Genomic DNA, 10,777 nt, shown 5'->3' on the forward strand with positions numbered 1-10,777 from the left:
TTCCTGAACGAATTTGACTGACTTCATTTTATGTGACTTCATGTAATTAATTTCATTTCCGTTGGGTCCACTGATTTCGTTTCAATGAATTTAATTCAAATCGCTTTGCAACGTAGTCCTATGAAATCAACTCGTCATGCCAGTTGGGAGTTAGAACTGCCTGTAACAACGATTTGGCATGTTTTGAGACGTCGGTTGGTTATGAAGCCGCACACGCTACAGCTATTTTCGGCTCTACATCCTGACTAAAAAACGCAAACGCGCGGCGTTTTCTGACGAGCTGCAGAATGTTATTGACAATGATAACACTTTCGCACAACGCATCGTATTCAGTGATGAAGCGACTTTTCACCTGAATTGAAAAATTAAAAAAAAGCAATGTTCGAATTTGGGGTCTACAGAACTCACAGGCACATATTTGACATGCACGAAATTCGTCGAAAGTCAATGTGTTTTTTGCGATATCCCACTCATCTGCCTACGGCCCATTCTTTTTTGATGGAAACATGGTTAACGGTGAGCAGTATCTTGCTATGCTACAAAACTCGTTGTTTCCGAGGTTGAATGTGGACAACTTCATTTTTCAACAAGAAGGGATATCCCATCACGTGAGTCGCCAAGTGCGCGAATATCTGAATGAAACTCGGCTGAGCCGTTGGATTGGTCATTACACACCCGGCGACTTAGTACTTCTTAGCTGACCTCCATGGTCACCGGATTTGACGTCCTGTGACTTCTTCCTGTGGAACGTCATTAAGAACAAAGTTTTATGCACCAACACTACCACAGAATCTAGATGAGTAGAAGAATGTGTGCCATAACGTCAGTGACGATGGACATAGTTACCCGCGTATGAAGGGATTCGAATATCGATGTGACATTGTTCGTCTCTCTGTAACCTAATCTTGAGAGAGTCTTAAATATGTGTCCCAAGTCTCATATTTGTGGGTCTAATAGTTTAATAAATACACTCCTGGAAATTGAAATAAGAACACCGTGAATTCATTGTCCCAGGAAGGGGAAACTTTATTGACACATTCCTGGGGTCAGATACATCACATGATCACACTGACAGAACCACAGGCACATAAACACAGGCAACAGAGCATGCACAATGTCGGCACTAGTACAGTGTATATCCACCTTTCGCAGCAATGCAGGCTGCTATTCTCCCATGGAGACGATCGTAGAGATGCTGGATGTAGTCCTGTGGAACGACTTGCCATGCCATTTCCACCTGGCGCCTCAGTTGGACCAGCGTTCGTGCTGGACGTGCAGACCGCGTGAGACGACGCTTCATCCAGTCCCAAACATGCTCAATGGGGGACAGATCCGGAGATCTTGCTGGCCAGGGTAGTTGACTTACACCTTCTAGAGCACGTTGGGTGGCACGGGATACATGCGGACGTGCATTGTCCTGTTGGAACAGCAAGTTCCCTTGCCGGTCTAGGAATGGTAGAACGATGGGTTCGATGACGGTTTGGATGTACCGTGCACTATTCAGTGTCCCCTCGACGATCACTAGTGGTGTACGGCCAGTGTAGGAGATCGCTCCCCACACCATGATGCCGGGTGTTGGCCCTGTGTGCCTCGGTCGTATGCAGTCCTGATTGTGGCGCTCACTTGCACGGCGCCAAACACGCATACGACCATCATTGGCACCAAGGCAGAAGCGACTCTCATCGCTGAAGATGACACGTCTCCATTCGTCCCTCCATTCACGCCTGTCGCGACACCACTGGAGGCGTGCTGCACGATGTTGGGGCGTGAGCGGAAGACGGCCTAACGGTGTGCGGGACCGTAGCCCAGCTTCATGGAGACGGTTGCGAATGGTCCTCGCCGATACCCCAGGAGCAACAGTGTCCCTAATTTGCTGGTAAGTGGCGGTGCGGTCCCCTACGGCACTGCGTAGGATCCTACGGTCTTGGCGTGCATTCGTGCGTCGCTGCGGTCCGGTCCCAGGTCGACGGGCACGTGCACCTTCCGCCGACCACTGGCGACAACATCGATGTACTGTGGAGACCTCACGCCCCACGTGTTGAGCAATTCGGCGGTACGTCCACCCGGCCTCCCGCATGCCCACTATACGCCTTCGCTCAAAGTCCGTCAACTGCACATACGGTTCACGTCCACGCTGTCGCGGCATGCTACCAGTGTTAAAGACTGCGATGGAGCTCCGTATGCCACGGCAAACTGGCTGACACTGACGGCGGCGGTGCACAAATGCTGCGCAGCTAGCGCCATTCGACGGCCAACACTGCGGTTCCTGGTGTGTCCGCTGTGCCGTGCGTGTGATCATTGCTTGTACAGCCCTCTCGCAGTGTCCGGAGCAAGTATGGTGGGTCTGACACACCGGTGTCAATGTGTTCTTTTTTCCATTTCCAGGAGTGTATATGCGTTCAAAATACGTATATTCTTTTTGAGACAGCCTGTAGTGTAATAAAGGCGGGGCCGTTGCAAGGGTTAGTGTTGTTAGCTGGAGTAACTGGCAATTGGAGCGGATTCTGTGCCTGTTAAACCTTAAAGGTGGCCCTTATATTATCGTCAGTTGTGCTTATCTGTTTTACCTTCCTGACTTTCAGATTGCTGGTCGTGGTTGAATTACTGGTCTGATTTATTTTGCCCTATGGCCAGTATTGTGTAGCCAGCTTCATTGTGCCTCAATTATTTGTTTACTGTTTCTCTTGTTCATTAGTTATATTTGTACTAGTTTTAGAGCTTGGTGTTTCGGCTGCAGCTGATTTAATTTTAGGTATTGTTTCCTGGGCTAGAATCTTTCTATTTTATTGTCTTGAATTATTTCGAGTTGGTATGGTTGTTGGTGTAGTTGTTTATTGCTATGTGCCCTCCTTGTTATTGCAAAGCTAAAATTATTTTGAAGAGCAGGAATTTTACCGTTTGGTATGTTATGCTAGATGCTAAGTTGATGCGTATTTTTAGATTGAGTGCGTTCATTTTCCTTGTGTGTTAATCTTACTCATGCGATCTGACTTACTGAAGTGGTAATAAATGTATTCAAAACTTATGAAGTATTCACGGCCTCACAACCCAGCCACTTGCCACGCCCATCGTTTCCTTCACCACACAGGCCGTTTCAGTTTGAGCACCTTCATCTTTTCTGGTTTTCCCACGGTCCAGGATCCCCGTTTCGACATACATTATCAGTAATTTTTGTCTTAAATAAAGGCTTGTAATTGAAAATAGTAGACTTCTTTTGGTGGATAGTGACCTCTCTGACTGATAGGTGATGTTTCGTATGTCATCCATCGCGCGTTATTTTGCTTCCAAGGATGCAGAATTCCCCCATCCCACTGATGCTAAGTTTACCGCTAATTTCATTTCTGCTGCTTCTTCATATTATCGTTTTTATCTCGTTTACTGTCACTTGAGACTCTGTGATCACTAGATTGGTCATCCCATTCGACAGATCCTGTACTTCTTCCTCAGTTTCACAGAGATCATCAACTTATAACAACGTTGATATCCTTTCCCTTGAATTTTATTCACACTTTTGAACATTTCTTGGATCTTTTTTGCCTCTTCGATACACAGGTCGAATAGTAGAGGAGAAAGTCTACATCTCTCGTGCGTCCTTTATACACTAGGCCTGAAATATCATTGACTGGAGTAGAATGATGAAACCACTGTACCACATAATGGAGAAACACTGACGTACAGAAACACTGGTGACGATCATCAGCGAAGCACTCACAAACACACTGATGAAGGGGCGGCTGCCTCCAGGTGGAAGGGAGAGCTAGGAGGGCGGGAAGGAGGGGGGTGGAGCCAGTGGGAGAAAGAAGTGAGAGTGGGGGGAGGGGAGAGGAGAGGGGTTGGAAGCCAGGGGAGGGGGTAGAAGTGGGAGACGTGGGAGAGAGGAGGAGGAAAAAGGAAGGTGAGGAGGGAGAGAGGGAGCCCTGGGAGAAAAGTGGGGAATTAGAGGGGAGAGTCAGAGCTGGTAGGAGTAGTAGATGGAGGGAACAAGGACATCATCAGGGAGGGGGAGTAGGCGGAAGCCACCTTGGGCAACGGTATGAAGGGTGTGAAGATGGAGAGCAGGTGGGATGCAAGAATACAGGTGTGGCAGTGGGCTGGGATGGGCGAGGATGGGAGAGACAAGCAGGTGTGGGGGATCATGCTTGCGGGAGGTGTAAAGGATCCGTATCTGTTTGAGGAAAAGGAGAAGGTGTGGGTAGTCATATAGGATCCACGTGGGGAATGGGAGACAGATGCGATAGGCGAGGCAAAGTGCATGGCATTCAAGGATTTGGAGGGACTTATAGTAGGTGGGAGGGGCAGAAATCCAGGTGGGATGAGCATAGCAGAGGATGGGGTGGATCAGGGATTTATAAGTGTGGAGGATAGAGAAGGGTCCAAACCCCATGTCTGGCCAGAGAGGAGTTTTAGGAGACTGTCTGGAGATGGGAAGTCCAGGAAAGGCGGCAGTCGAGGTTGACACCAAAATACTTGAGGGTGGAGATGAGGGTAATGGGGTGGCCATAGATGGTAAGGCAAGAATCCAGGAGACGGAAGGAAGGTGTGGTATTGCCTATGAGGATTGCCTGAGTTTTGGAAGGATTGACCTTGAGCAGCCACTGGTTGCACCAAGTGGTGAACAGGTCAAGGTGGAATTGGAGAAGGCGCTGGGAGAGTTGGAGGATGGGGGCGAGGGCAAGGAAGGCGGTGTCATCAGCAAATTGAAGGAGGTGATGCCATGTCTGCTGAATAGAAGAGGTAGAGAAGAGGGGAGAAGATGGAGCCCTGGGGCACACCAGTGGAGGGGTAGAAGGTATGGGAGTCAGTATTGTGGATGGTAACATAGGAAGGGCGACGGGAGAGGAAGGAGGCGATCAGGCGGATGTAATTGATGAGAAGGGTGAAGGTTTGGAGCTTGAAGAGGAGACTGGAGTGCCAGGCACGGTCGTATGCACGTTCAAGGTCAAGGGATACGAAGATGGTGGAGTGACGAGAATTTAGTTGGCCAGAGAGGAGGTCATCAGCAGAGAAGTTCATCTTTCAAAACAATACAATATTTCACATCACAATATACTCTCATACAAACTGGGAATGTACAGATAAAATAAGGTGAAGTGTACCTGTTCTACACCATGTCCTAATGTGATAAAGCCATAATGGCATCATCAAAACATATAAATACACTCAGCAAAGCATCGTCACATAGAACTAAAATATGGTGTAAAATTGGCCACATCGTCCACACTGCCATTCCTCAACTGGCGTTACTGTACAAAACATACTGAAATGCAATAGCTACCAGAAATATGTTTGCCTACATGCTCCATAGATGTCGCTAGGCCTTTATCCTACCCTTCAACGGTCCCAAAGTACCTTCCAAACCCACCTTGACCAATTCACCACTTGGTGCAGCCAGTGGTTCCTCCGTATCAACCCCTCCAAGACCCAGGTGATCATCATAGGCCACACCATCTGCTCCTTACATCTCCATGATTTCTGCCTCACAATTTATGGCCATCCTATCCACCTCCCCAAATACCTTGGCCTCATCCTCAACCGCCACCTCACCTGGACTCCTCATCTCCTGACCATCCAACACAAAGCTCACGACAGACTCCGCCTCCTGAAACTCCTGTCCCGCCGGACATGGGGTCTGCATCTTTCCACCATCCTTCACACCTACAAATCCTTGATCCTCCGCATCCTCTGTTATGCCAGAGTGGTTTTGATTTCTGCCCCTCCCAGGTCCTATAAATCCCTCCAAATCCTCGAACGCCATGCGCTCCGCCTTGCCTTCCACATCCGCCTTCTGTCCCCCACGTGCATCCTCTACGACCTCATCCCCTTTCACCACCTTCTCCTTTTCCTTGAACACATCCGCACACTATATATTGTCTGCCGCATTGACCCCCCTCACCCCCTGCTGTCTCCCTTGCTCTCCACCCCCAGCCCATTGCTGCACCTTTACCAATGTGTCCCACCCTCTCTCCATCTCCACACCCTCCGCCTCCTTTCCCAAAGCAACTTCCACCATCTACCCCTCCTGGATGATGAGCTTTGCCCTGACATCTACCCTTCCTACCAACTCTAACCCCATCTTCCTCCTGCCTCCTCCTCAGGGCTCCCTCTCCTCCCCCTCCCTTCTCTCCTGAGTGGCTTTCACCTCCTACTCCCCATCCCTCTCTTGTGCTCCCCTTCATTGTCTCTGCATTCCCTCCTGCTTTGTCTTCCCTCTTCATCTCCTGCCCCCCCCCCCCAGTCTCCTACCTCTTGGTGTACCCACTGACGTCCCTACTCTTTTCATCCTGCCCCCTCCCCTGCTACACCTTGCCGTCCCCTCCTTTTCCATCCTCTCCAGCCTCTCCCTCAGCAGGTCCCACCTGGCAGTTTTATTCTTCATCATGTGTGCTCCAAGTCGGTTTAAAGTGTGTTGTTCTGGAGTGTTTTTAATACTGTGGCCGACTTTTAACGTGTGCATATGCCTTCAGTGTCTTCTCTGTGTTTTATGAATCGCCAACTGTGTTTTTAACCTTGAAAACCGCATCTAACCTTAGATTTCCTGAAACATTTTTCTATTTGCTGGGACATTTTTCCGTAAAATTTCATTGGAATTGTTTGCAATTTTTCTTTATTACTTCTTTTTTCTGGGTAATTGTGCACTTGCCTGCTATTTATATTCTATTTTTTTATCCTATTGTAAGGACGCATAACATTATTTACAGAAAAACCGTTGGTTACTGCTATTTGCTTTAAGGTACTAAGTTCTTGGCGTATTTCATTGTCGGCTAATGGTAATCGATAGAGTCGGTAAATACTGAGGTGAAAAAGGTCCTTTTATATCGTGGTATATGGCATGAACAGGCACAGATAACGCCGGCCGCTGTGGCCGAGCGGTTCTAGGCGCTTCAGTCCGGAACCACTCTGCTGCTGCGGTCGCAGGTTCGAATCCTGCCTCGGGCATGGATGTGTGTGATGTGCTTAGGTTAGTTAGGTTTAAGCAGTTCAAAGTCTAGGGGACTGATGACCTCAGATGTTAAGTCCCATAGTGTATAGAGCCATTTGAACCATTTGAACCAGCACCGATAACAGTATCTGTATATGTACGCTTTCTGAAAATCGAAAATTTATGTCTGTTATCAACTTTCTTAATAGTAAGGTCTAAATAGTTAATGGAGCTAGCTTCTTCTACTTCTGTAGTAAAAGGTATTTTTTGGTGCATGCTGCCTATGGCTTGAGCAAATGCGGTAACCTCATTCTCGTCACTCTCTAACAGTAGCAAGCTGTCATCGACATAAGGATTATAATATATAGTCTTGTCTTTTTGTTGTGGAAACTTAGCAAAGAACTTACATTCTAAATCGTTCATAAAAATGTCTGCTAAAGTACACTATGTGATCAAAAGTATGCAGATACCCCACAAAACACACGTTTTTCTTATTAGCTGCACTGTACTGCCACCTACTGCCAGGTACTCCATATCAGCGACCTCAGCAGTCATTAGACATCGTGAGAGAGCAGAATGGGGCACTCTGCGGAACTCATGGCCTTAGAACGTGGTCACATGATTGGGTGTCAACTGTGTCATACATCTGTGCGCGAGATTCCCACACTCCTAAACATCCCTAGGTTGACTGTTTACGACGTGATAGTGAAGTGGAAACGTGAAGGGACACGTACAGTACGAAAGCGTACAGGCTGACCTCGTCTGTTGACTGACAGAGCCCGCCGACAGTTGAAGAGGGTCGTAATATGTAATAGGCAGACATCTATCCAGACCATCACACAGGAATCCCAAACTGCATCAGGATCCACTGCAAGTACTACGACAGGCGGGAGGTGAGAAAACTTGGATTTCAGTGTCGAGCGGCTGCTCATAAGCCACACATCACGCCGGTAAATGCCAAACGACGCCTCGCTTGATGTAAGGATCGTAAACACTGGGCGATTGAACAGTGGAAAAACGTTGTGTGGAGTGACGAGTCACGGTACATAATGTGGCGATCCGATGGCAGGGTATGGGTATGGCGAATGCCCGGTGAACGTCATCTGCCAGCGCGTGTAATGCCAACAGGTGTGGTGTTATGGTTTTTTCATGGAGGGGTCTTGCGCCCCTTGTTGTTTTGCGTGGCAATATCAATGGAATGCGCACAGGTTGCCCAAACTCTTACGGGAATCGCAAAAGCGTGCGTGAGTAATGAGTGAATGGGCAAATCTCTATAAGGTACATTACATAGGTAGGATTGTGGACAGTTGGGAATGTGAGTCTCACGGGAAGCGTGCAAGGGATAAGTCCCTGCAGTCGTGCTATTCATCTGTGTCCTCGGTGGCTCAGATGGATAGAGCGTCTGCCATATAAGCAGGAGATCCCGGGTTCGAGTCCCGGTCGGGGCACACATTTTCAGCTGTCAACATCGAGGTATATCAACAATACCTGTCGGCAACTGAGGGTTTCAGTTAGTCATCATTTAACATCAAAATGGTTCAAATGGCTCTGAGCACTATTTGACTTAACTTCTGAGGTCATCAGTCGCCTGGAACTTAGAACTAATTAAGCCTAACTAACCTAAGGACATCACACACATCCATACCCGAGGCAGGATTCGAACCTGCGACCGTAGCGGGCGCTCGGCTCCAGACTGTAGCGCCTAGAACCTCACGGCCACTCCGGCCGGCCGTGGCAATATCACAGACAGTCCTACATTCATGTTTTAAGCACCTTCTTGCTTCCCACTGTTGGAGAACAATTCGGGGATGGCGACTGAATCTTTTAACACCATCGAGTGCCTGTTCATAATGCACGGCCTGTGGCGGAGTGGTTACACGACAATAGCATCCCTGTAATGTACTAGGCTGCGCACAGTCCTGAGCTGAATCCTACTGAACATCTTTGCGATGTTTTGGAACGCCGACTTGTCGCGCGGGATTAGCTGAGCGGTCTATGGCGCTGCAGTCATGGACTGTGCGGCTGGTCTGGGAGGAGGTTCGAGTCCTCCCTCGGGTATGGGTGTGTATGTATGTCCTTAGGATAATTTAGGTTAAGTAGTGTGTAAGCTTAGGGACTGATGACCATAGCAGTTATGTCCCATAAGATTTCACACACATTTGGAACGCCGATTTCGTGCCAGGCCTCACCGACCGACATCGATACCTCACCTCAGTGCGGCACCCCGTGAAGAATGGGCTGCCATTCCCCAAGAAACCTTCCAGCACCTGACTGAACGTATGCCTGCGAGAGTGGAAGCTGTCATCAAGGCTAAGGGTGGGCCAACACCATACTGAATTCCAGCATTACCAGTGGAGAGCGCCACGAACTTGTAAGTTATTTTCAGCCAGGTGTCCGGATACTTTTGATCACATAGTGTAGTAGTCAAACGTCACCATCCCAACACCATCTTTTTGTTGATATATTTTGCCATTGAAGGTAAAAAATTTAAAGTTAACGCAAATTCTAAAAGTTATATTAATTCTGTGTATTCTTTCCCAAGGCCGCGTTACTGCTTCGATTTTGGCTTAAGCTGAGGTACTGAACATCATTTCCTGCAGCGGCTATAAGAAATCAAAACTTATCTTCCGAGAGAAGTCAGCCTGCTTAACTATCGTGGCGGTGAAGAGCACATTAATCAGCACTGTGGGTTTTGGCTCTTCTTAACGTCTTCTTCCTCTTGTGGTATTTGTACGATTTTCTTTTATTTTCTCGGCTCTACTTGGCTTTTTACTGCATTACCGGATATTTTTAACTCGACAGCATTCGAGACGATCCTCCTGTAAGTCGATAAAATTGCAGAAATTCTACATTGTTTGAAGAAACAAAGATGCCTGTTGGGATGTCTACCAGCTTTAGCCCAATCGTACACACGAGGTGATCCTCATTACCTTCATCCAGTGCAACTGTTATTTTCGAATATTCTAAAACACAGAAAGGTTCTCTTGAGACTTTGAAGAAACAGAGGTAAGGAAAATGGCTGCAACCAAATGTAGAGGTTTTGGGTCGTGGAACAGTTTCCGTGGGGACTTTCACCTTCCCCACAGCCATTATATTGTCTAACTCGTTGCGGAGACCAGAGCAGTCACTACGTGTTGCAGAAATTGGTGTCATCTTCGTGATAATTAACGAAACTATGGGATGGTATCATGAAATGGACGGTATCACGAAAAAGTATGTGTGCTAATTACTGCGGTGCTTGCTTGTAACAGTATTATATGTGTCCATTTTCCAGAGCGATGTTATTCCTCGTCCATGAATACCCTGACAGTTACACAGAATGGACCTCTCGGTAACCACTCTTGACACCAGATACAAGGGGAGATCAAAACGTTTCCGTTCTAAGTCCAGAACCTGTATGCCAATCAGACAAAATCGCCGTGTACGTCATTCCCCGACGCATCAGGCTGAAAATACCCGTTTGGTAAAGCACCGTGTCCTGCACTTACACGTCCGTCAGGAATCGCCGACATTTCAAGGCTTATTTTGAGGGACCGAAGGCGCGGTAATCGCATGGGGAGAGACCAGCACTATAGGGCGGGTACTCGAGTGTCCCCCCCCTTGTTGTTGTCCGTAATGGATGAGCCTGGCTTCCCAAATCTGTCGGCGTCTTGTGTCGAATCGCGACCGGCAACGAACTTGGCACAACGGTGGTTTCCGAAAGACAGACGGCTCCATACACATGGTCCATTCTTCTATGGATGTCTACCGGTGTTTGTCCTATTTGGACGCGTACGGTAATAGCGTCCGCATGTCGGAAAGGTACGAATGCCACACTAATCTCTTTCTTACATGACGGTGCTTGTATATCCACACTGG

General features: G+C 48.0%; 1 non-coding gene across 1 annotated transcript; it reads left to right on the forward strand.

Moving 5' to 3' along the window:
- Window positions 1–8,293: 8,293 nt before the first annotated feature.
- On the forward strand, window positions 8,294–8,367 carry Trnai-uau. The gene has a single exon. It is a non-coding gene; the product is annotated as a tRNA-Ile (tRNA).
- The last annotated feature ends 2,410 nt before the right edge of the window (window positions 8,368–10,777 follow it).

Source organism: Schistocerca americana, chromosome 6 (genome assembly GCF_021461395.2).
Source record: "Schistocerca americana isolate TAMUIC-IGC-003095 chromosome 6, iqSchAmer2.1, whole genome shotgun sequence".
NCBI classification, from domain to species: Eukaryota; Metazoa; Arthropoda; class Insecta; order Orthoptera; family Acrididae; genus Schistocerca; species Schistocerca americana.